This window comes from Anabrus simplex, chromosome 1 (assembly GCF_040414725.1).
Source record: "Anabrus simplex isolate iqAnaSimp1 chromosome 1, ASM4041472v1, whole genome shotgun sequence".
NCBI classification, from domain to species: Eukaryota; Metazoa; Arthropoda; class Insecta; order Orthoptera; family Tettigoniidae; genus Anabrus; species Anabrus simplex.
In genome coordinates, this window is record NC_090265.1 from 579,623,267 (window position 1) to 579,650,200 (window position 26,934).

Below are 26,934 nucleotides of genomic sequence, written 5' to 3' on the forward strand. Positions count from 1 at the left end.
TTTGTGTAGGAAGTTTGAGAATATTGCCGATATGAGGCTTCCGTATGCTGCTTCTGCAGTTATGTGAGTGGCAAAGGAAGTTTCATCGTGAGGCTTAAAATTAAGCTAATATACCTTTCTTCAACTTCAGACATGAAATGTTATCACAATTAAACCAAATAGTACCACAGAATTGGCGAGTAAGATTTTGGGCGTTGAATGAAATTATGAAGGTGTCCTGGATCGGTGCATTTTATCTTATAAAAGGTGGCAGAGTATATGTAATTCTCCATCAGGTGCGTACCTGAAAATATGAAACAAATCCCACATTCTGAGTAACTTTGTCAAAATAAGGGTGAAGGAGGGTGATTCCGATCCCCTTCTGCTGGTGAGCGATAACCATGATTGATTTTCCCGTATATCGGTATCAATTTTTGTGCTGACGAGTGGCACCGCCTGGAGAGGATTGAGATATGTTTCCTCTTGAGAACTATTGTGGCAGCTTGAGTGTGGGTCGCTCTTAGTAGACTATCCTAGGCTCTTTCAGAATATTTGAATCGTAAGTCTATAACAGCATTGCCTGTTTTAGCCTACTAGCTTTCTTTATGTACTAATTTAGAATTTTCAGTTCACAAATATATAGGGCGCCTTTGCTGGAGAGATGTAATGTTTACAGTGCACTATGCCTTCTGGTGTGGGCTAGATCAAAATTGTTACTTTCACTGACCTGACTCAGGAGGTCCATTCTTAGCTTTGACGATATGAGCTTGACTAGTGCCATTCATTATGAATTATGTAAGCTTTGGGAAGGCATTCTTTCTGATTATATTAGACATGTTTGTGAAATTAATAACTGGTTCGATAGAAGGCAATTCGGTTTTAGGAAAGCTTATTCCACTGAAGCTCAACTTGTAGGATTCCAGCAAGATATAGCGGATATCTTGGATTCTGGAGGTCAAATGGACTGTATCGCGATTGACCTGTCTAAAGCATTTGATAGGGTGGATCATGGGAGACTACTGGCAAAAATGAGTGCAATTGGACTAGACAAAAGAGTGACTGAATGGGTTGCTATATTTCTAGAAAATAGACAGAGAATTAGAGTAGGTGAAGCTTTATCTGACCCTGTAATAATTAAGAGGGGAAATCCTCAGGGCAGTATTAGCGGACCTTTATGTTTTCTTATATATATAAATGATATGAGTAAAGGAGTGGAATCGGAGGTAAGGTTTTTGCTGATGATGTTATTCTCTATAGAGTGATAAATAAGTTACAAGATAGTGAGCAACTGCAACGTGACCTCGAAAATGTTGTGAGATGGACAGCAGGCAATGGTATGTTGATAAACGGGGTTAAAAGTCAGGTTGTGAGTTTCACAAATAGGAAAAGTTCTCTCAGTTTTAATTACTGCGTTGATGGGGTGAAAGTTCATTTTGGGGATCATTGTAAGTATCTAGGTGTTAATATAAGGAAAGATCTTCATTGGGGTAATCACATAAATGGGATTGTAAATAAAGGGTACCGATCTCTACACATGGTTATGAGGGTGTTTAGGGGTTGTAGTAAGGATGTAAAGGAGAGGGCATATAAGTATCTGGTAAGACCCCAACTAGAGTATGGTTCCAGTGTATGGGGCCCTCACCAGGATTACCTGATTCAAGAACTGGAAAAAATCCAAAGAAAAGCAGCTCGATTTGTTCTGGGTGATTTCCGACAAAAGAGTAGCGTTACAAAAATGTTGCAAAGTTTGGGTTGGGAAGAATTGAGAGAAAGAAGAAGAGTTGCTCGACTAAGTGGTATGTTCCGAGCTGTCAGCGGAGAGATGACGTGGAATGACATTAGTAGACGAATAAGTTTGAATGGCGTTTATAAAAGTAGGAAAGATCACAATATGAAGATAAAGTTGGAATTCAAGAGGACAAACTGGGGCAAATATTCATTTATAGGAAGGGGAGTTAGGGATTGGAATAACTTACCAAGGGAGATGTTCAATAAATTTCCAGTTTCTTTGAAATCATTTAGGAAAAGGCTAGGAAAACAACAGATAGGGAATCTTCCACCTGGGCGACTGCCCTAAATGCAGATCAGTATTGATTGATTGCTTGCTTGCTTGATTGATTGATTGATTCAGTCTCTGCTATGAACTGTGTAAAAATGTCGCTCATAAGGTCGGTTGGTGCATAAATTTCAGTGGAATTGGTAGACTGATATGGAATTGCAACTTCCGGTTCCGTGAGGAAAGCAACGGGAAACTACCTCAATCCTAATTTTCATTATAACGCTCTTCAGCGACGCCTAAGCCATCTATGACAACTGATGATGGATCTGTTGAGGGCCCCTATATTTTTAAAAGCAAATGTGAGATTAAAATATGCCCTCCTTTTAAACATAACCAAGAAGAAAAATGTGTATATTAAGTTACCAGTGTTGCTACCCTTCGGTCAAAAATTACTCTACATTGTCGAGCGATTTTCATCCCTTTTCGCAGTAATTATGATCGATTATTCGCTTTCATTTAGCGACTTAGCTTACGTATTTTCAATGTTTACTGTCATGAGCCATCATTCCTTCACCAACCAAGCTTAAATAACTGGAAGTAATGAAGGAGTCCCTAGCAATCCGCATGAATTCTGATATATGAATTTCTACAATTCAAAAGAAAGAGAAATATTGACATGGAAGCGGGGAAACTGTCAAACGTGGGGCAGAAAGAAAGCGCGCAAAACAAAAGACCAACCGTTAAGAAGTTAAAGCGAGCTGTGTCTAGAAAAAAATATTGATTCCAGTGACGATGACGACGACAAATTGCAAGCAGTAGGACGAAACTTTGTGTCAATTATGCTTGTTATCCTATGATGATCTACGGTCTCTTAAGAATGGGGAACGGATTCACTGCAAAAAAAGCACGAAAGGTGATACCGTGAAATTTGTGTGAGAGAAAACAGTTTATTTGTAGGAAATTTAAGCTATAGACCTTTGGGCTAGATTATTTAAGCGACTAATGAGCTGAACATTAACAGAGGGTAGTCTAAACTATGAAAGGTATTCCATAAGGGTGATAGAAATCTTTTCAGAGTCGATTGTCATCTGCCTACATGTGATTTGTGTTATTAATTAACAAATGTTTGTATTTCTATAAGTTAAGGTTTTGTGTGGCTTACATGTGTTTAATTTCGACAGTCAGAATCACTTTTCATGCGAGTGGATTTACTCGACCTTTGAGGGTGAATCCGATCCTTTGTAAGAATGAAAAACAAATAAACATACACTTAAATTAGAATTTTCTAAATTAATTAAGTATAGTGATTTAAATTTTATAGATATTCGACAGTGAACCAGATTTCTAGTCCATGCAAGAAGTAGTTGCTGAAATGAGCAAAATAAGCTAAAATCTCAAACATGTTCATAAACATCTAAGAGACGATTACTGTTTGTAAGGAGTAAATAGCAACATTTTCGACTAGTATTTGGAAATCCATTTTCTTACGATGACAATAAAACATTCAAGCAGTTTATTGTGGTATACGTCTTAAGGTGTCTTTACCAATATAAGTAATAAGCTTATTTTCACCAATTTGAAGCTATGAAGGGTTGTTGTAAATAGGGCTTGTCGATGTTGCAATTACCGGATCATGTGCTTACCAGATATATGCACCTGTATTATTATTACTACGATGTGCGTACTTGTAATTACAGTAGACTAGGTTAGAGAAGACAGTGAGTGCGATGTAGAAAAACATAACCTTGGCAATAAATTGAATTAAAATGGAGAAACCACATATGCCTATGTTTTTCAACGATGTCTGACGTTGGGATATGGACCTCCATGTCCGTTGAGTCGTTGAATACCGAGGCTTCCAACGAGCAAAGATGTCTCGTTGTATGTTACAAGCCTATAGAATAAACGAAACACTATAACAATTAATTTAAATAGCATCCATCATTGATCCCTATAATGAATTATTATATATAGAGTTAATGGACTTGGATACAAGTTCATGTGCTCCATTACAATTCGGTAACGATGTACATCTGTTACTGCTCCCATTTGTGGATTTCATCTGTTTTTATTACGGCAATCAGAATTCCTTAATGTTAGTCAAGTCATTCTCATTGTAAATATCTATGCATGTGTTGCAGGATGTGAGTAAAGTTTTAATATAATCTGCATATTCATATATTGTCGGTGAAGAAATCAAACCTCGTATGTCACAATGCTCTTCCTATCCATTATGCTTCGTACGCCTGGTCACGCCTCCCAGCCATGTATGACGAATATGCAGACCATCAGAAAAATGTTCGCTGCGTTCATTTTCCTGTGCGAAAGTGTAAAGGGAAATGGACCTTAAATACAGTATACTGTAGGAGTGAGTAGATTCGCCGCGCAAACATACATTCCTACAGTATGGTACGGTAAGGTTAATTTTTCCTTTACACATAAGCATAGCAAAATGAATATAAAGAAAATTGTTCTGATGGACTGCATATCCTCATGTGGCTGGGAAGCGTGACCAGTCTGAAGTATAATAATGGATAGACAGAACATTGTGACACACGTGGTTTGGTTTCTTCATCGACGATATGTAAATTTATTCAGAACTTACCCCATGAGGAGGCTTGCCAAAAGTGACAAAGGCATATTTGACAAGCCAGAAAAATTTAAATATTTACAGGTCAAATAGATACAAGTATATCATGTTTGTATATTAGGTATAGTTGACACTACGAATATACTGTAGATGATGTATAATTTTTTTTCACCCAAAGCCAATCATCTAAAAATTCTAATAGTGTTTACTGAAGTTGAAATGAAAGGATTTAAGGATTTTTGACAAAATGTTTGAGGAACTAAATTGGAAACTATTCAAGATGTCTCAGGAGATAAGATATACTCTTAAAGGAGAGGAGAAGATAGCTGTATTGCTGCTCGAATATTGAGTAGGTCGAGGCAATAAACATGAAGGGCCAGGAAAGGCGGAAATTAACGAGCGCCAAGCCCTCGGGCGTAGAATAGCATGGTGGTCGAAAGATAACACAGTTGACACCGGCAAGCCGGGTAGCAAAGATGACAGAGGGAAACGTAGTACAAGTTGGGAGGGCGCATCTCAAGCGTGGGTCAGAATACACCTGACAAAATATTCTCCACTGCTGGAAGGAGACGACAGTATTATTGTTCTACTGACGAAATAAGAAAAGAACATATAGGCACTTATAAAATTTGGATTCCTTTCCTTTGCTTTCGCACTATGTCACATGTTGTTGTTGTTTGAGTCATCAGTCCATAAACTGATTTGATGCAGCCCTCCATGCCACCCTATCCTGTGTTAACCTTTTCATTTCTACCTAAATGCTGCATCCTACATCGGCTCTAATCTGCTTTCATATTCATTGGTCTACCTCTAAGGTTCTTACCACCTACACTTCCTTCAAAAACCAACTGGCCAAGTCCCGAGTGTCTTAAGATGTGTCTATCTCTTCTTCTCGTCAAATTTAGTCAAATTGATCTCCTCTCACCAATTCGATTCAGTAAATCTTCATTCGTGATTCGATCTATCCCTCTCACCTTTAACATTCTTCTGTAACACCACATTTCGAAATCTTCTATTCTCTTCCTTTCTGAGCTAGTTATGTTTCACTTCTATACAATGCCACACTCCAGGCGAAAGTCTTCAGAAACTTCTTTCTAATTCCTATATCAATGTTCGAAGTGAGCAAATTTATTTTCTTAAGAAAGGCCTTCTTTGCCTGTGCTAGCCTGCATTTTATATCCTTCTTACTTCTGCCATCGTTAGTTATTTTACTACCGAAGTAACAATATTCATCTACTTCCTTTAAGACTTCATTTCCTAATCTAATATTTCCTGGATCATTTGACTGCACTCCATTACTTTTGTTTTGGACTTACTTATTTTCATCTTGTACTCCTTAAACAAGAGGGGTTGCGTGGCCGAGGCGGTAAAGGCGTGCTCGGTTCGCCCGGAAGGACGTGGGTTCGAATCCCCGTCAGGAAGTCGTAAAATGTAAGAAATGAGATTTCCATTTCCGGAGGTGCATATGGCTCTACACCAAAAATGAGTACCAGATTAATTCCTGGGGGCAAAGGTGGCCGGGCGTAGAGCTAACCACTCTACCCCATCACGTGCCGCGGTTAACAATGGTGGAAGCCTTTACCTTCCACTCCTCCAAGGGCCTTCCTGGCCTGTACGGAGGTGTCTTTGTCTTTGTCCTTAAACAAGACTCTGTCCGTACCATTCAGCAATTTCTCCAGATCTTCAGCAGTCTCAGATAACATAACAATATCAGCGGCAAATCTCAGGGTTTTGATTTCCACTCTTTGGATTGCGATTCCCTTCCCAAATTCCACTTTTATTTCCTTTACTGCCTGTTCTATATAAACATTGAAAAGTAGGGGAACTATGCCTGAAGTGTAGTTTTTCCATTTTATCCATACCCCGTGATCTCTTGTCAATCTCTGTTATTCCCTAACTTACCTTTCGTCCAATCTGTTAAATGTTCAGTAGAAATGTTTGTCTGTTTATCCCTTAGACCAGTTTCTTGATTGTGGGTCGGGGATAAGGTGAGGTGAATTTGTCATACTTTTATGATCGGGCACCTTTCCCTACGCAGCCTCAGTTGAGGAACTAATGAAGATGAAAGAATGAAATGGCGGATGGCTTTTAGTGCCGGGAGTGTCCGAGGACATGTTCGGCTCACCAGGTGCAGTTCTTGTGATTTGACTCCCGTAGGCGACCTGCGCGTCGTGATGGGGATGAAATGATGATGAAGACAACACATGCACCCAGCCCCCGTGCCAGCGAAATTAACCAATGATGGTTAAAATTCCCGACCATGCCGGGAATCGAACCCGGGACCCCTGTGACCAAAGGCCAGCACGCTAACCATTTAGCCATGGAGCCGGACAATGAAGATGAAATGAATGATTTTGAATGAAATTGCGTAAGTATGTGGAAGTAGTCGACTGTGACCTATGAATGGGAACTGTGCCGGTATTTGCTTGGAAATGAAAATGGGAAACCAAAGGAAACCATTGTCAGGACAGCCGACAGTGGTGGTCCAACCTACGCGTCTCCCGACGTGTTCTCAAAATAAGTAAAATTTGGTTGTACCCGTCATTGACGGCGTAGTCTTTGTATAGCTGCAGCATTAATATCACCTAACCGAGATGTCCACCTCTGCAGTGTAACGGTCTGCGTTGTGAGTTGCCGTCCTCGGGGGGCTCGGATTCGATTCCTGGCACTGTCAGAAATTTAAGATTGACAGGAAGGCTGGTATGCGGTTAAAAAGGTACATGCAATTCACCTCCATTGGGAGAATGCCTGAAAACAGCTGCGCTACCTCGGGATGTGGACACGAATTTGTCCAACTTCTTGGCTAAGTAGCCAGCGTAGTCACCTTCGGTTCAGAGGGTCACGGGTTCGATTCCCGGCCATGTAGTAGATTTAACCTTAAATAGTTTTCTCCTGGCTCGTGGTCTGGGTATTTGTACTGTTCCGAAGATCTCTGCAACTCACACACGACACACAACACTATCCTCCTATACAATAACCACTCAGATTCCCATACTTGGGTGATGCCGTCCACCCTCGTCGGATGGTCTGTCTTAAAAGGGCTGCACCGGGCTAGCAATAGCCACACTGAATCAGCAGAATAGACAAAGCACACCTCACCTAACAACAATGCCAGTCAGTGCAATGATTCTGCTGATAAGGTTTAGGGACTTAAGACATTGAAGGCCATCACATTTTATTGTGATCAGTGATATCAAAAGAATTCGAAGCCCAGGCTTCCAACCCCCTATTTTATGGTTCCCTTTTCCTATTTCTTCATAATTTTGTACGTATATTCTATAGTTCTTTATTGTTTTCCAGATCAGTTAGGGATAATGACCACACAGTTTTACAGCTTATATAAAACAATCACTAGTACTACTGCCGGTTAGTTTTTAAATTATGACTACTGAACAATATTTCCACGTCAGTGATGCTTTCCGTTGGTGGACTTGGCAATAACATCTTAAATACGTGAAATCCCCTTGGCTCCTACGGTAAGAAATTATCATACATAAAGGATTGAAGTTGCTTTTCGTCGTACCGACACAGATAGGTCTTATGACGACGATGGGACAGGAAAGGCCTGAGAGTGGGAATGAAGCAGCCGTGGCCTTAATTAAGGTACAGCCCCAGCCAGCATTTGCCTGGTGTGAAAATGGGAAACCACGGAAAACCATCTTCGGGGCTGCCGACAGTGGGGTTCGAACCCACTATCACCAGAATACAAGCTCACAGCTGCGCGCCCCTAACCGCACGATCAACTTACCCTAAGCTCCAATGCCGGTCTAAGTAGCTCGGACGATAGGGCGCTGGTCTTCTGATCCCACCTTGGCAGGTTCAATGGCGGCTCAGTTCGGTGGTATTTGAAGGTGCTGAAATACGCCAGTCTCGTGTCTGTAGATTTACTCGCATTTAAAAAAGTACTGCGGTACAAAATTGTGGCACTTCATCGTCTCCGAAAACCGTGAACATAAGTTAGTGGAACGTAAAGATAGTAGTAGTAGTAACATTGTTATTACGGAAGTTTTAATTAAACGGGTCCGTTACATTACCTATCGGCACTTACTGTCCAGTAATTAGCCTTCTGTCCACTTCTGAGGTATAGTGGTTAGTGTGATTAGCTGCCACCACCGGAGGCCCGTGTTCCATTCTCAGCTCCTCTACGAAATTTGAAAAGTGGTACGAGGGCTGGAACGGGGTCCACTAAGCCTCGGGAGGTCAAATGAGTAGAGGTGGTTCGATTCCCACCTCAGCAATCCTGAATGTGGTTTCCCGTAGTTTCCCACTTCTCCAGGCAAATGCCGGGATGGTATCTAACTTAAGGCCACGGCCGCTTCCTTCCCTCTTCCTTGTCTATCCCTTCCAATCTCCCCATTCCCCCGCAAGGCCCCTGCTCAGCATAGAAAGTGAGGCCGCCTGGGCGAGGTACTCGTCATCCTCCCCAGTTGTATCCCCCGTACCCAATGTCTCACGCTTCAGGACACTGCCCTTGAGGCGGTAGAGGTGGGATCCCTCGCTGAGTCCGAGGGAAAACTAACCCTGGAGGGTAAACAGATTAGGAAAAAGAAGAATAAGCCTTCTATTAGAAATGCCCGGCGGCAATTCCACAGTAGACCGAGCTCGATAGCTGCAGTCGCTTAAGTGCGGCCAGTACCCAGTATTCGGGAGATAGCAGGTTCGAACCCCACTGTCGGCGGCCCTGAAGATGGTTTTCCGTGGTTACCCATTTTCACACCAGGCAAATGTTGGGGCTATACCTTAATTAAGGCCACGGTCGCCTCCTTCCCACTCCTAGCCCTTTCCTGTCCCATAGTCGCCATAAGACCTATCTGTGTCGGTGCGACGTAAAGCAACTAGCAAAAAAAATCCACAGTAGCAAATTTTTCCTTCGAGCAATGTTCACGCATAGTTGCAACTACGGTTTTTGAAATCTGTCTCATTAATAACAATTTCACTGAATACTTACAGCCTTTTCTTTCAATGTCCACCGTCCTTTAATTGACCTGAAAAAATTTATGAATAAACATAGACAACTCGCATTGTCTATTATCAGAAATTCATCGTAGACTGTCGCAATAACAGCACAGAAACGTTGCGCTCATTTTTCATTTACTTATTAACTATTTCCTTTAATTTTGTCAGCTTGGATCACTGAGTAATGCCATTGACGTCTTATAAATCACACACAACTACACAATACTTGATTCGTACGTATGTGCTGGTACGGATCTTCGAGGTCACTGTAAAGATTCTGTGTACATTTCACACAGAGTTCCCTAGACCGGTTTTCGAGTACAGTAAGTGGCCTGGCACGTGAGTCATCCTCTCCTACTTGCCAAGCCTTTAGGGGAAGCGCACAACAACATTTGTTGGCCTGCGATAAGAAACAGGTTCAACAAGCCCTATACTCTGCTACTGTACTTCCACTACGCGTGGACAGAATGACGTAACCGGTATATCCTGCTACGGCCGTTCAAAACACATTCGGTTCTGAAATATTTGGCTCAGTTATGAGCAAACTAATAGGACAAGGTGAAAAGTACATAGCATATATTGTGAGATGTACTTTTCTTTGCCGACTAGCTTAATATCTGCACGTATACCCCTAACATTCTGTATAGCGGTGACGGCCCCTCCCCGCTGTCACCCGTGGCGTCCATCCAAAATGTCGGTGCGCTTTGTCGCCTCCGGAATCTCTTCGGACGCGCACCTTACCTCGAATTACAAGTACAGTGAACAATACAGCAAGCATCCATAGTGGTGATGGCACCTCCTCGCCAATACCCGTGGCGACAACCCAGTTAGTTGGTGGGCTTTGTCGCCTCCGGAATCCTTTCGGACACGCACCGCCCCTGTGAATGCTTGTGTCGTTGGTTCTTCTAACCCTAGGAGAACAACTCAGCAAGGATCCATGGTGGTGATGACACCTCCCCGCCAATACCTGTAGCCACCAACCAGATACTTGGTGCACTTTACGTTTCCGGAATCCTTTCGGACGCGCATCGCCCCTATGAATACTTGCTTCGTTGTTCTCTACCAGAACACAGAATCCTTACCTTCTTATATAAAATTAATGCGGTCTGCACAGTAAGCGACCTATTTAACGCTAACATGTCTCTGTCTTGTATTATTGTTAACCGTAAAACATCGAATTGGTTCTGACTTTAGAGCAGAATGAAAGCTTCTCCTAATCCTACCATTTCCTGTGAGAACTTATGAATGTATAACTCGAAGGAGTAAGTCTTAAGAATCAAAAACTGAGTTATCGTATTATATCGTTTCTCGTCAGGGAATTGGTGATTTAGTCAGTGAAATAGTCTCATCTGGCAGTCCATCCTGAACATATGTAAATTTTAGAATATCTAGCGTCACTATCTCATTCATGTCGATGATGCATCACGCTCAATTAATATAAAATTGTACATCGCATGTATTAAAAGCTGTCTTATTTGCACACAATAATATATTTTATGGCAATAATAGGTTAGTACGTTTCCTTAGAAACAATTTCGATATTTCAAACTTCGAAAAACTGACCAAAACTATTTTCAGTTATTCAGAACGCTGCCTTCATCATATGCAGGTCATTTTATGACTTTCACCGGCCCAAGCGTCCACACATATTTGTCTTATATAATCGAAAGAGGTACAAGAAATGTACCTAACTTCTAATATCACATCCGATCGTAAACAACATGTTACGTTTAATATACTGTAATCTGAAGGGGTTAGACCCTTGACCGTATTAGGGTTGCGAGGCCTAGGGAGTCTCTCATGTTCACGCCCTTCATGGTCTTCCTTTGGTCGATACCTCCATTTTCGAAGTTTCCTTCCATTTTCCCTCTCTTCTTAGTATTAATAGGGGATGGTTAGGTCAGGTTACTTCCTCTTAAAACAATAATTACCACCTCTACTTTATTAGGGTTAATATCAACTGATATACATCGTGGATTCCTTTCGGTAAAACTTCAGCATTACTCACGCAAGTTTATAACATAGTAATCATGGCTGACGGTGGGCGAATGGACACTGCTATTGGTTGAAGGCTAGTCCAATGAAATGTCGTTCCCATAATTCAATACAGGCAGAAAGCATGGCCAATTTACGCGATGAAAAGACCTAAGAGTGAGGCAATGTAAAAGAATAACCATATGAAACAAATAAGAGTAACAATATCTGGCTATCTAGAAGTATGGCAGTGACATTTTATAGGGCAAATCTTCAGGCGATGGCAGAATCCATTCACGCCACCGCCAGCTACGATTATATAAGAATATGTTGAAATAGTTGAGACGTTTCGATGCAGTAATTACGATTCTAAACACTACAGACCATACAGAGAAAGTATTTTTTTCTAGCACTGGCATACCAACCACATTACCGACCCCCTTCTACTCGGCGGCGACATGAAAAAACAACACGATTGAACTTCTAATTCACTAATAATTTAACGTCACGGCCACACCTTTCACATACTCTGCTATTTGAAATCAAATTGTGACGTACATACAATTGAACTAAATCATTAAAGTTGTTCTCGTAATTAGATGAAAAACTTGTAACATTAATAACGCATCCATCGCACGATGCCATGTCAATAGAATTAGATATGTTTTCTGTATCAACAATGGACAGATGCACTGCTGCCTAGATGTGGAGGCGGTATGTACGTAGAAAGACGAGGCTTTGCTGCTATCAATCGTATCATTTCCTGACCAGTAACCCACATAGAATGCCGTGGTGTAGTAATATGAAAAGAAACGTAATTGTGGTCCAGGGTTAAGTATCCTAACATGAGAAAAGAAAGGTGATTGTGGTCCAGGGCTAAGTACCGTAACATGTGAAAAGAAAGGTAAGTGTGGTCCAGGGCTAAAGTCTAGTGGAGGGTCGTTCATGAACGATCTGACTCTTTTGAACGACCCATTGGAGAGAGCTAGCTCTCTCATTGAGAGTCGACTCTTGTAAGAGCTAACTCCCTCCTCGCTCCTTGAGAGCTAGTACGAGCCGACTCTTTTATCAACTGCAACTTCAAGAAAGAGCTAGCTCGTCACATCGACTCTCGTTCATTTCTAGCCAATACCATGCTTCAGATAATCATGTGACATACAGATGCTGCTTTCTTTTTTATAGACTACCCAGACAAGCCTCTTCCCGCACTCAGTGCGCCAGTGGTTGTGGTCTGTCTGACATGTATGTTATTTGTGCCATAGTTCTGGCAGCCTGCTACCTAACGAAACAAGAAAATGAAGTAAACATGTCATTGAGCAATACTTACCAGTCACTCATAATCTATGAAGGATGTACTGTAGATCCAGTAGGTTAAGAGCAAATAAACGACACCAAGTTCAAGTTAACTATCTTAAACTAAGCACGAACAACAGTCACTATCCAGAATACTGAATATACCATCCAGCAAGTAAAAAGGGCGTAGTTTTATTCTGTCTAAATAATTACGAAATACTCTGACAAATCCTCACCTATTTCTTAAATGTGGTCATAGATATGAATCAACATATTGCCAACATCATTTGGTTTTACGGTGCAGTGGATAACATGATATACCGTAGTTTTAAATCGAATTAGGGAAAATGTAAAATAACGCTAGTTTTGATTTTAAATTATAGGCTAAATAACTCATACCGAAGTATATACCGCAGTATATTTTGAATTTATTATTTATTAACGTGTAGTCGTGTAAGGAGTCCGACCCCTTAGCTGGATGGTCAGCGTTGAGGCCTTCAGTGCAGAGGGTCCCGGATTCGATTTACGGCAAAGTGGAGATTTTAATCTCTTCTAATTATCCTTCTGGCTCGGAAACTGGGTGTTTGTGTTTTTCCCAACACTCTCCTCTTCATATTCAGACAACACACCACACTGCCAATCACCACAGAAACACGCAATAGTGATTACATCCTCCACATAGGGTCAGCGTTAGGAAGGACATCCGGCCGTAAAATAGGGCCAACTCCACATGTGCGAAGCAGTTCACACCCACGACCCCACAAGTGTGGGTAAAGCGGTAGAAGAAGAAGTAGTGTAATCGTGTAAGGAGTGCCAATACTATATCTCGAACATATACGTCTCCTACGGTGTAATCGTTCTTGAAAAAATATTGGAAGAGTGTAACATACTGTAAGCGAAAAAAAGAAAAAAAATACAGAACGTAGTGATAGATACTATACGTGGTTATATGTACTTTTGTGCTGATAGTATTTTCCATTATTTTCGTTAAAGGTCGCATTTAATCAGTATGTTTCCTACGCTGCACTGTTGAATGAAAGAATCTGTTGTTCCAACGTGGAGCGTGGAACGAGAAACTTTCTGTATCACCAGTCGAAACCAAAAATATTCTGATGACATCTGTTGAGTGAAATGTGAACTACGTCAACAGGAAATTCCAGTAGATTAATGCGACCGAACGGTAGTAGTGCCACTACTGGAACATACGTCTCGTACGGTGCATGTAATCCCATCATTTTAAGAAGAATGGAACTTAGGTAAAGTAATATTATATGTCATCCTTTAATACTGTATATTTGTGATACGTTTCTTCGTTATTGTATATAAAGGTTTATCATTGGATTATTTGCCAATGTTGCCAGCAATGTTTATATTAATTATTCATTTGTTTAATTCCAAAAGTAGTGTGCCAAACTGGATATTGTGTTGCCATCTGTTGTGAGAAACGTGAACTATCTCGCACTACTTCGTTCCTTCAAATAAAAACTGGAGTCATGAGTAGTCTATAAAATGTAAAATAACACTATTTTGGGCTCTAATTAATAAATAACTCATGCCTTAATATCTATCACAGTAACTTACATGGCATTACATTTAAATAATAATTTATTAACGTGTACGTAGTGCCAATATCTCGAATATACGTCTCGTACGGTGCATTCAGCCTTGAAAGATATCATTTAAGAAGAATGGAACTTAGGCAAAGTAATATCAGATGTCATCAAACACGGATGTCATCCATTAATACTGTATACTTGTGATATATTTCTTCGTTACTATATATAAAGCTTTATCATTGGATTAATTGTCAATGTTGCCGGCAGTGCATATTTTAGTTGTTCATTTGTTTTATTCCAAGAGTAGTGTGCCAAATTGGACATTGTGTTGCTATCTGTTGTGGGAAATGTAAAGTATTTGCGCTTTCTCGTCCGTTCCTGGAAGTCATAAAGAGCGACCGGAAGTCATACAGAGCCGTCTGCCCTAAACCGGAAGAACGAATAAACGAACGAGCCTGGAGGCAGAGAGCGCCGACTTCCTCGGCTCGCTCCAAACTTCCCGCTCCCAAGAGTTGACTCTTTTGAACGACTCTCAGCTGGGAGCGGGAGCGAATGAGCTAGCTCCCTCGAAAGAGCTAGTTCGACCCATCACTATTAAGTACCCTAACATGTGAAAAGAAAGGTAATTGTGGTCCAGGGCTCAGTACCATAACCATTCCAGAGCAATAGTCTTATCCATGCCCTACCCTAACCAGTACAGACCAGGGGGCTTACGCCCCCAGACCCTCTTTGCTAACAGATGGACTAGTTCCTAAGTACAGTGGTTGGCAGCTTTGTGCTTCGTCATCGGCGAGTCGTCTGCGAGATATAAACATTGGACAGTCATACCGCGCGTATATATTGCCGATGCAAGCGGTAACCACGGTATTAATGTTGCGTGAGGTGTACTGAACTTTAAATTTCCTTTCGTTAATAACCTTATTTATGTAAATCTTTGATATTAACGAATAACACGAAAGTGGTGATTATTATTTAACAGTTTAAAATTAACAAGAGTAGTTTTAACAAATACATCAATAGATTTTAAGATGTTTCCAATGATTTTGTTAATTGTATTTGGCTGATGATGACTACAATAGGTCGAAACATGTACCAAACAAAATATGACTAAACGTAACGTGTTCGTATATGAAGTATTGAAAGGTGGACCCAAAAATTAAAATTCGTAAGAACTGAAACCAAGAGTTTGTACCGTAATGAAGTACATTTTTTAAATTTTTCTGTAACGTTATGTAGTATGCAATCCTGGTCATCCATATACGGTACCAACGTGCTGGCTATTAAACTGCCAGATTCTGTGGGTGGCCTGTGTAACAACGCAGACGTGCAGCGATGGATGTCTTCATTGATCATCCTACCCAGTTCCATTGAAATCAATGCCTTCGGTGCACAACGTTCTATTTAAAACCGTAGCAAAATATTACTATTTTCTAAGCAGATGCTTATTACTTTACGACAGAATGACTATTGCTTTTATGATGTCTTAATTGGTCACTCTACAAAGTTTTCATTAAAATCGGTCAGGTTCAGCCCAATCAGTTCGCTTGAGAGTAACAGGAAGAAACAGATAAAAGGTTCCCATTTGATACACATATTCCACATGTCTCTGTAGGATTAATTCCTTGGCCAAGCTCTATGTATATACGCATATACTATCAACCAAATCCTATGGCACTGCAGCCCTTGAAGGGCCTCGGCCTACCAAACGACTGCTGTTCAGCTCGAGGGCCTGCAGATTACGAGGTGTCGTGTAGTCAGCACGACGATTCCTCTCGGCCGTTATTCTTGGCTTTCGAGACTGGGACCGCTCTCTCACCGTCAGATAGCTCCTCAATTCTAGTAACGTAGGCTGAGTGGACCCCGAACCAGCCCTCAGGTCCAGGTAAAAATCTCTGACCTGGCCGGGAATCGAAGCCGGGGCCTCCGGGTAAGAGACAAGCACTCTACCCCTACACCGCTATGCATGTTCTACAGGGTGAGCAAAATAAAACTACCGAAAACGATTTATAAAACTGACATGGCACTGACACTTGTTGATGAGCTGCCCATCGCAGGAAATGCTGGAAACCGTGATGTTGATGCACTAATCGGTTCCTGTCACATGTCTGCGCGTGCGCATCTCCCGCATGTTCTGTCCCGAGTACGTCTCTGGGTCATTACGTGTGAGTGAGAGGAGAAGACGTTTTTGGTGACCAGTTGAACGGAACACAAAATAGTGCTCACGATAATACAGCGCATGTACATTGTCGAGTGTTTTGCGAAACACGATTCTAGGAAAACTTATGTGAAAGTGTTTGCGCAAGATTTTCAGGCTGGAAGTGTTTTGGCAAAACCTACAGCAAAGTCTGTAATACAAAACTTACTGGCAAAATGCCGTGAAACATATTCTGTAGCGAATAAAAACCGAAACTAACCGAAAAGAGTTCGAGCACCAGAAAACTTTGCTCGAGTGAAGGAAAGTCTGGAACGAAGTCCGACGAAATCTCAACGCCATTTATTTGTGTAAGTGGGAATTAAGAGATCATCATGTCAAAACGTTATCGAAAAGGACATGCGTCTGTATCTTTACAAATTTACTATTGTGCATGTGTTAAAGCGTCCAGACGAACGTTCGCATGTCGAGTTCTGCCGGTGGAGTCAGGACTTTTGGATCCCCAGTTTTTCATTTATTCAGATGAGACCCCATTTCCAGCATCTTCTGTGGCGTTCTTTAACAAGGGTCAATACCGCGTCAGTCCTATTGCAAATATTATCCGGGACTGCATGATATTTCGAAAGGTAATACGAGAGAGATTCTGGAGTATATTGTTGCTATACGTTTCAAAATAATTTCAGCACAAGAATCATGTAAATATTTAAATGAATTATAGGATTAAAAGTGCAAATACCATTTATCTGGAGAAATGAATAAACAAATATGATAACAAATTATAGATAATACTGTAATGGCTCTCTTTAAAAATATGAAAATTATTTCCTAAATGTTTGTAAAGTATACAAGACTTTTTAATTGAAATTTACTACATTGAAGCTGGTGGAAAGTGTCCCTGCCATCCTAAGCTCATTTGTCTATGGGGACACAGATAATTTTTTGGGCATTTAAAAGGAAATCTCCATTTTAATAAAATTTCTGACCCATAGTGTAAAGCCTGATGTACGCCCCCGAGTATCAGTAAGGACTGGAAGATATATGCAACTTTAGGTTGACCACAAAAACGCATACTATAATGGGTCAATCAAGCAATAATTGTATATTTTCGATCTCGACGACCACAACTTTCAGTGACCATCGTCAGTGGCAGTTTTACTCTTTACTCTACACTCATCCATAAAGTTCCTTCATCTTTACTCCATACTCATCCATAAAGTTCCTTCATCTTTACTTCACACTCATCCAGTAAATTCTACAAAAGAACCTAACGTAAATATCTGGACACATAAATTAATCGCAGATTCATGTTGAAAACTTTTCCTTCATGCAAATAAGGTATGTAGTGTATTTCAACTAGGCAATAATCCTCTCGTGACTTATCCGGTAGGAAAACGCTGGATAGCCTTCCTAACACTCGAAGCCCCGGAGATTGCAAGGCAGAAAACTCAGATTTGGAACGCCAGGTAATTTCAAATTAGATTGACCGTGCGTCAAGTAATCATTAAGTATCATCAGTGAAGGAAATATCCGTATGTAAATGGAGGAATCCTAGAAAAGTGGAAGCCTAATATTGGAATTCTGAAGAATTAAAGAAGTCGAGGAAAGTTCTCGGAGTCAGTAGGTCCCTCACAGTTTTGGTTCAAAACAAGAGATCGAAGGTGGTTTTAACATAAATCAAGAGCTGAATTTCGATGGAATTGAATACTTTGCAGTAGACTATTGTTAAATTGTTATTATAACGAGTTCACCTTGTTGAGACCAAGGCTGGTATCTCTAAGGCACAGACAAATTAAAAAGGAACCCATTGAAAAGATAGGTGATATTCTATGAACTTTTACGCTTATGAGAAACGACAGGCTCAAAAAGAACGGACAGCCTAGGAACTGGTGAGAGGTTGATTTTTATTTCTTTTATCTCGATAATTTCATTCCCTATCTGAGTGGATTACGTGCACTCTCTGACCAGTAGTGGTAGACGGTTTTGGGGAAGGGGTTGATGTAATAATAGAAGGAGGTGGGTGAAGAGGGAAATGGAGATGTTGGTGTAGACAGTGAGAATTAATCTTAGTTTTTATTGACATGGGATGAGTATTCTGAATATACCTACATTTCTGATACAGATATACACCATTGTCTATAGCGATCTAGAATATAAAGTACTATATCAAAAATTATTTAAACAAACAGTTATTCCATATATTAAAATACATTTCTAACTAGGTATTCTCTTACACATCGGTGAACCAACACAAGTTGGACTGCCATAACAATTCTAAATTTGTTTGTCGTGGAAAGATTCCGATGTCACTGGATGGTAGATTTGGAGGAGTGAGTTAAAGACGAAGGCGGTGCAAAATGGAAGGTTGGTGATGGATGCATCCTCTGGAGTCTGGAAAAAGGGAAGGCTGGTCTATGGGCTCGGTTAGTAGAAGGAAGTGGGGATAAATAGTAAATATTTCTGAGGAGTGTGATTTCGGATAAGATAGGTTTCTGAAGGCAGTGCTACGAAAGTGAGAAAATATTTGAAGATTATTGGTGTGGAAGAGAGGAGAATGACTATGTCGGACGAGGCGGTGGTCACTGATGACGTGGGACTGGCATAGGGCGGAATAGGCTGTGAGATCACAGGTTATGGTGAATTGGGTATGGATTTTGTTGGTGAGGAGAAGAAAACTGATATTCAGACTGCATTGGGTGTGCCTCTGTGGATCAGTGGTAGAGTGTCGTCCTCTGGATCCCTAGATAGCGCGTTGAAACCCGGCAGAGGTGGTCGGACTTTTGAAGGGCGGAAAAAAGTCAATTCGTCACTCCATGTCGTACGATGTCGTACGATGTCGGCGTGTAAAATATCTTTGGTGACAAAATTAATTAAATCTCAACCACAGGCTCCCGAGAGAGTTTCGGCTTACTCGATCTGCCATCTAGTAGGTCTAGAGTAAAAAAGAACGTCGAAATTGACGAGCAGACAGCCAAATGTCTGCACACGGTAGCTGAGGCCATACGATTATTATTATTATTATTATTATTATTATTATTAATATTGCGCCCATCCTGCGTCCAGGTACGACACATGTAAACATGTACGATACCCGGTAGCTAGTTGTCTCCTCAGGGTAAATCTTCGGAAAAATGGTTTAGATTAACGTGAATTCAGAGAAAAGACTCGGATTGCACGCGACATATTGCACCCGTCCACCTCCCGAGTCCCAGACTAGCATTTATCTCAGGGGTGTCGGTTCATTATTTAATTCATCAAATATAAATATAACGGCATAATAGAACACGGGGATGAACGGAGCAACTTAAAATTAAAAAGGGGGAGGCTCGATTGTAACTTGAATTTAAGGACTCCATGATAGGACTAGGAAGTGACTATTACTTTAAAAAGGGCATCATCTAACTACAATAAAAAGATTATGAGAGTGGTTTCCTTTGAGATAATTTGCCAGAAGGAGCGGTTTATTACGCCATTTGACGTATAAAACTTTGATACACGTGGCAACAATATTTGAATTTACACACATGTTACATATATAAATCACTTGCCATACCGCAAGTGGTATCAATATCTCGCTGCGTTGCTTCTGAAATAAAATGACATTTTGGAGGTATAATTTACGGATCGATTCCATTTGAACCGAACCGTCACTCAAAGATATAGCTTCCTTCTATCGGGAGCCCGAGCATAACCCATGTTACGGTCGGCTTCCCGATTTAACTAAGATGATGTACTCCGGCTATATACATTTTTCCGAGACCGGTACTCGGACTGGGTAATGTTTCTCGTGAAGTGCGAAAACTGGATTCCACGGACAGTTCCTATCTTACGATATCCAGCTGATGCCATACCAATGAATTAGCATTTACATTTTATTTACATGCGATCTGAATTGTCACCAGTTAGCCTCAGTAGACTACTGACACAGATGAGAATAACGAGAAGCGGTGGGAAATACCGTGCCAATGGCCCCCCTCGCATCGCGAGCGAAGTAAACAAACACGCCAAGTATTACTGTAACATCGTCCCATATGGAAACCGTACGATAACGCGGTAAACAAAATGATTCTAATATTATCATTCTCATTATTCAAACATACGAATAGAGGGATGTTGTCACCAAACAAATAACTCCACGATCGTCAGAATATTTATGAAATTATCATCCTTGAAATTATTATTATTATTATTATTATTATTATTCCTCAACGGTTCCTGGCACTGTCACGCTTGATTAATATCATCATTATTATGCGGGATGCAAACACAAATGGTTATTACTGTTATTATTATTATATCCCTCTCGTGGTTATTATTATTACTAATGAATAGGTGACTCAAAATATTTATTATTATTATTCACGTCACTTAAGAGGTTATTATTATTAATGAACCGGTCATTTCCGCCAAAATATATATATTAAGATATCGGTCGCAATTACAAATATTTCACTGATCAACCAACGACATCATTACTGTTATTATTATGACAATTATTATTAATCCGACCGCGGTGATTTAACATCGTCCTTACATTGTTATTATTATTATCGGTTGCATATTATCATTTAGATTCCCGTTTAACATCTTTATCAACGCTCAATTAATTAAGGCGGTCCAATCCTTTATCTGCAATATTTATTATTATTATTATCACGACATCATGATTGTCATCGCTCGTTATTACAATGAATACAATATACGACCATTTATGTGGAATCTGAACTCTCATTATCCTTAGATCCGTTGTATCTCAACGAACAGCTGTGCAGTCTATTTATTTCGTACATGCTGTCACGGGTTCGAATTCTACCCGCTGCGTAACTCAGTATTTCTCTGTGACACTGCCCGTACATTTTACACTCATATCAATATCCTAAGTGTCTCTCGTACGGAATTTATTTTCCTCTATATCTCAATATTCCTCGATTCATTTATTTCTCACAGAATTATCAACTGACTTATTTATTCATTTCTGACATCGTACGACCTTTTATTATCCGACTGCAGATTCTTTCACATTTTTCTATATCATTTTGATCTACGCTTTAGTTCATTCTCCACAAATAATCGTAACATCTTGAAATTATATTTACCAAATTTTGACAATCATGGTCTCGTAATATTAGCACTACATGTTCCGGCTAATGAATCGCAACTTCAAAACGCGACATTTATACGTAAAAAAAATATTGGACCGTAATTTAAACCACACGTTCATTAACATGTACGGATTATTAGCACCGATCTACATTTCAATATTATTAATTGACCAAATTAAATTACCATGCACTTTAATTCCAAATTAAAAACGACATCCCGTCATTAAATGATTCCCAATAAACTCAACACTTGATCACATGAATTATTATTATCTTCAAAACACATTTAAAAAAATATCTTCTTAAAAAATAGTTATATTATTTATTTATTATTATTATTATTAAAAAAAATAATTTCGCCTGTAATACGGTAGTCCACTCGTAATATGTTTAACGCATAACCCCTTTTAAAATCGATTAATTCTGGCACTAAACACTCCAGATATGATTTACTTGGACATTATTATATTAATCGCATCTCACAAATTTAACAACTTCACTTTGAAAAATATTACCATATTAATTACAACAAAACACACTTGGTATGGCGAAGCTGGATTTTCCTTCCATGTCATTAAATGGCTCGTTAAAATTGACAAAACATAAAAGCACCTATCGGGTCTTATTTAACTAGCATAACCAAAATCAAATGTAAAGAAAATTATTGACTACAAAGAAAATATGAATGCATGCATGACTTAACGTACTACACTATATATACAAATTTACATCTCCAACAAACTAAATACATGAAAGACCCGATTATTTACATTATTATGATTTACTACTGTCCGTGCTACAAATTTAGGATGGGGTCGTTAAGCGACCCATCTTGTTACGGAAGGTAACCAAGTATAATCAAATTATTCCCATTTTTCCCATCACGATAACATTTCCCAAATATTATTTACAGTTTTAGTACTCATCTTGGTTATCGGTATTCCATTGCAGCTTTGCAGACGAGAGGCTCCATCCGGCCCCTCTCTGCGTTTTACTCCTCCATCCTTGATGGCGTAGTTTCACAAAAGATTTCCTGGCACATTATCATTTTACACTCATATCTTGACTACCACAAACCTTCACCATTTACAACGTTAACACTGTATACATTAACTTGGATACAACAAATTTCTATCCTAGACCCAAGAATTTAATATATTTACACTATTTAATCTTCGTCCACCTACCGCACAATGGACCTGGACACGTACGACGAGGTGTCAACTATTACGCCCGTCGCGATACGCCCGATTTCTACGGCATTCTTGACGTGTTCATGACATCGGTTCGGTATAGCTAAGTACAGGCTACTACTTCCTTAAAGTACTGTTCGTCACACAGTCTATTATGTACGTACTTATGGTGATATATTTTATACTACTCTCTTGCAGGGTAATTACTTTACATCACTGATATTCACAAATGACAAACACTGTCATACGTTAACATTTTCTAATTCCAGTTGTTTGAGCGCGATCACACTTTACAAACATTGGCGGATGCTCGCGCCATTAAATGACTGTACGTCCGTAGAATTCTAAGTTAGCGGCGACCAACAGTTCAGCTCCCGATATTCAATTCACGTGTGCTGGCGACCGTCAATTCAGCTCCAACGATTCAAGACAAGTGTGTTGGCGAGGATCCCTTGCCCCGTATATATGGATGAAGCCTTTTTCCCGCGGATTCGTTGACGTCATACCCCTTAGGGAGGGGGTGGATTTTTAATATCGGTACTTGCACTCCGAATTGGAAGTTAAAATTTACATCAAATTAATCCACTCCGCTAGCAGATCTGCTGGATAAAATATGAACTCCTGGTGATCACAGATTTAGGAGATATGGGTGGATTTCGCTCCTCACATTTCGCGCCTTCGTAAGCGTCTCTGACAACGTGGTCTTCTTTCAGCCAATGAGATTCAAGCTGTCCGGTTTCCAAGAAATCCAGCCTTCAATTTAATTAATTTGCCAATAAGTATTGATTATTTTTCCATGCATGACCTCTAATAAATCCAGTACACCCATCCGCGTACTCATATTAATTTATTACTGATTACTTTTGTAGTTACGAAAATATCTCATCCCTCATTCCTTAAGATGGTATCACTGAGTCTCCCATCAAATTTTTACTATTGGCCGGCAAGCGGTCACGTGATTTAAATCTCCACCTGCTCGAACTTAGGCTAGCGAACGTACACTCAGCCGCTGTACTTTTCCATGAGGTCATGGAATTTCCGTCCTACCAAAAATATCCCAAGGTCTTACTCATGTGGTGAGTTTTCTTTGTATGACTCTCCCCCTTCCTCTTTCTGACCAAGACTTATTTGTGGACTCTGTATTTCCTTGTACGCCAACTAATGATATTCCCTGCTGTGAAGTAGCTAAAAGTTGTCGTGTTGAGCTAATCCGTCAGGCTCCAGTCTGTCGTCCTTCCTTCGCTCTGATTTCGACATTACCTAAACGAAATATTTTCAAATACACTCCTCTGTATTTCAATAAATGTACCATATTATTTTACCGATCAAATCATGACTGACTATGGGCCTAAGTCACTCGGGTTCAATATATATCTCCGGATGAACGTCTCCACCCTATCTTATTTAAAAAAATCACCGCCGGTCTCATAGCAAATCGCACGGACAACAACTTAAAAATTAAGTCAACATATATCTACAAATCACATACTCATTTAAAATTAAATCATAAGAATAAATTTATTAAGTTAATTGAATATGAAAGAGAACGTAGAATCTGCTGATATTCTTCCAATTATGTCATAAAATCATTTATCATATACATGTATCTCATTTAAGTCAGCGTTGGCTTTCAAAAGAAAATTGGATTTCATTCCTGACATGAGCTAACATCTAACATTTCATCTGGTATGAAAAACCATTCAATTAATCAATTACATTATTAAACTAATTATTAAATTGAAAGAAAGTTTATCATTCGTGTCTATGACTATCATAACACTCAATTCGTTTCCAAACATTTTCTTCAAAATCTTGCAATCTGAATTACTTTCGTATCGGTCGCTTGTATATAGATGTTTTTGTTGAATGACGTGCTAAGGTTACTACCCCTATTGCCTTCCAAAATCTCGGCACCTATCATCCTAGACTATCATATTTACGTATAGATATAAAACAATCATAAATCATCTTTCAAAATATAAAATAATCTATATCACATTCCTAACTAACTAAAATAGTTCTTAATTAACCTTATTAATTTCCTCTCGATATGCATATGATCTTTCACGAAGCTTATATTATCATGACAAGTTTATCTAAGTGACTTATCTAACTCTCAATTATGATATCTCGATATTATCTATCTATTCAATAAGGCTACACACTCATTTCATCTTCTGTTATGTGCATTACCACAATATGCCACTTGCTATAAGTATTTCCCTACAACAACGGCTGTATTTGACATTACGGAAACCATTTATTCTCATCTACGCATACGAGTTTGTCATGCATACCTTGCATTATGTTATTCCCTCGATGTATCTCTTTCAATGTACTTGCATCACATATTTTATCCATATCTGAATATATACATATTTAGCACCCGTATTTTTACGTCTTATTGCAACATCTCATCCTATTACTTTACTCCAATCGCTTCATAATAAATCCATTCACGACTATATATTGCTCAGTCAATTCAATTAAACCAACAACATAACTTTTCATATATCATAACCTCTTCATAAATAAACACATTAGAGATGGGCACTATCGACTGATAACTATCGAACTAGTCGATAGTTTAAACTATCGTAACAGTCGACTACTTTAAAAAACAAGTCGACTGAATTCAGTCGCATTCCCGCCACGCATCTCTCCACGTTTCACTGTCCAGTCAGCACAAAACAAGTCGACTGAATTCAGTCGCACTCAAGTCACAGCGACGTGGAAGCGAATGGAACTATCGGTTTATGGTCACTTCGGATATGTAATATATAATTATGTTAACTTCATATGTACCTACGATATATGGCGATTTTCTCTTGTCGTTTATATGCCCTTTATTTCGTTGCATATTTGTTTATGTTAATTACATTAAGCCCTGTTCATACATAAGGTATAACCATAGCGTATCGCTATGGTATAACTATATTATTATTATTATTATTATTATTATTATTATTATTATTATTATCTGAATAACTATAATAATAATCTAGAAAATACGGTAGTAATGTGTTTGGCTGTTCTCATCTACAGTCTATCTTGATTGTGTACTACAGCAACGCGTTTTACATATTATTATTGTTAACATTGTTCGGGAATAGAGCCTCATTGTCGTCTTTCTACGTTTCACTGTCCATTTAGCACCAAGAAAGGCCATTCGTACGATGTTGGTTCGTAATAAGGGCATCTCTCTATCTATTAGCCCCGTGTACGAACGAGTGCGTAAATCGGATTTTAATGCGTGTCTCTACAAGTGATTTCTAATTATTGGTACGTTGCGTTAAAATGTAAATTCGTAAAAGTACGACTCTCCACTTTTGATACGGAGAGTTTCGACTGGAAACATTCGAATGTTTTTCATGGACTGACTAGTTGCGTTATATGAATACTTTCATTCGACTGAAATCATTTGACTGTTCAGTCTTCTCGACAGGAAGTAATGAATACTTTTGTTCGACTGAAAACATTCGACTATTTAGTCGATAGTTCGAAGGGACTATCGCCAGACTAGTCGATAGCGGTTTTCAGTCGATAGTGCCCATCTCTAAAACACATCTATTAAGACGTATAAAACTCCGATGCAACTATATTCACTTATTTAGATCATCTTTCTTCTCATAGAATCGTTGCCTACGTTATAATACAAGGCCTGGAAATAGAGCCCGTAAAACGCTATGGAAGTGGTTACACTGAAGTTCAATGCCGGGCCGCTAGGATCGCTATCTTGTCCCCTGTCTACCAGGCTCGCGCCTTTAAACGTGTTCATTAACTGAGTTGGTTGTGAATGTATTATGTATTTGTCTGATGTTAAGCATTCGCAGTTCCAGTCATGGTTTATTCACGAGAAATTAAAGGTAGTGGAATTTCGTTTCACAAGTTTCCAGTGAATGTTCAATGTTCGAAACATTATACAGAGGAAGTATTACGCATGAGATACGACTTCAAGCTGATCGAAGTAGGCCTCTGTTCCTAAGTTTTGATCCGAGTTACGTCATAAGAATCGGGCGATCCCAAAATTTGTCACTGGGCTTTTTTTAAACTATGCTACCGTGACCGGCATTTGAGAGGCATCTTCAAACTCAGAAATCTTAAATTAGGAAACCAACGAGGAAAATAATTTGCCCCAACAAA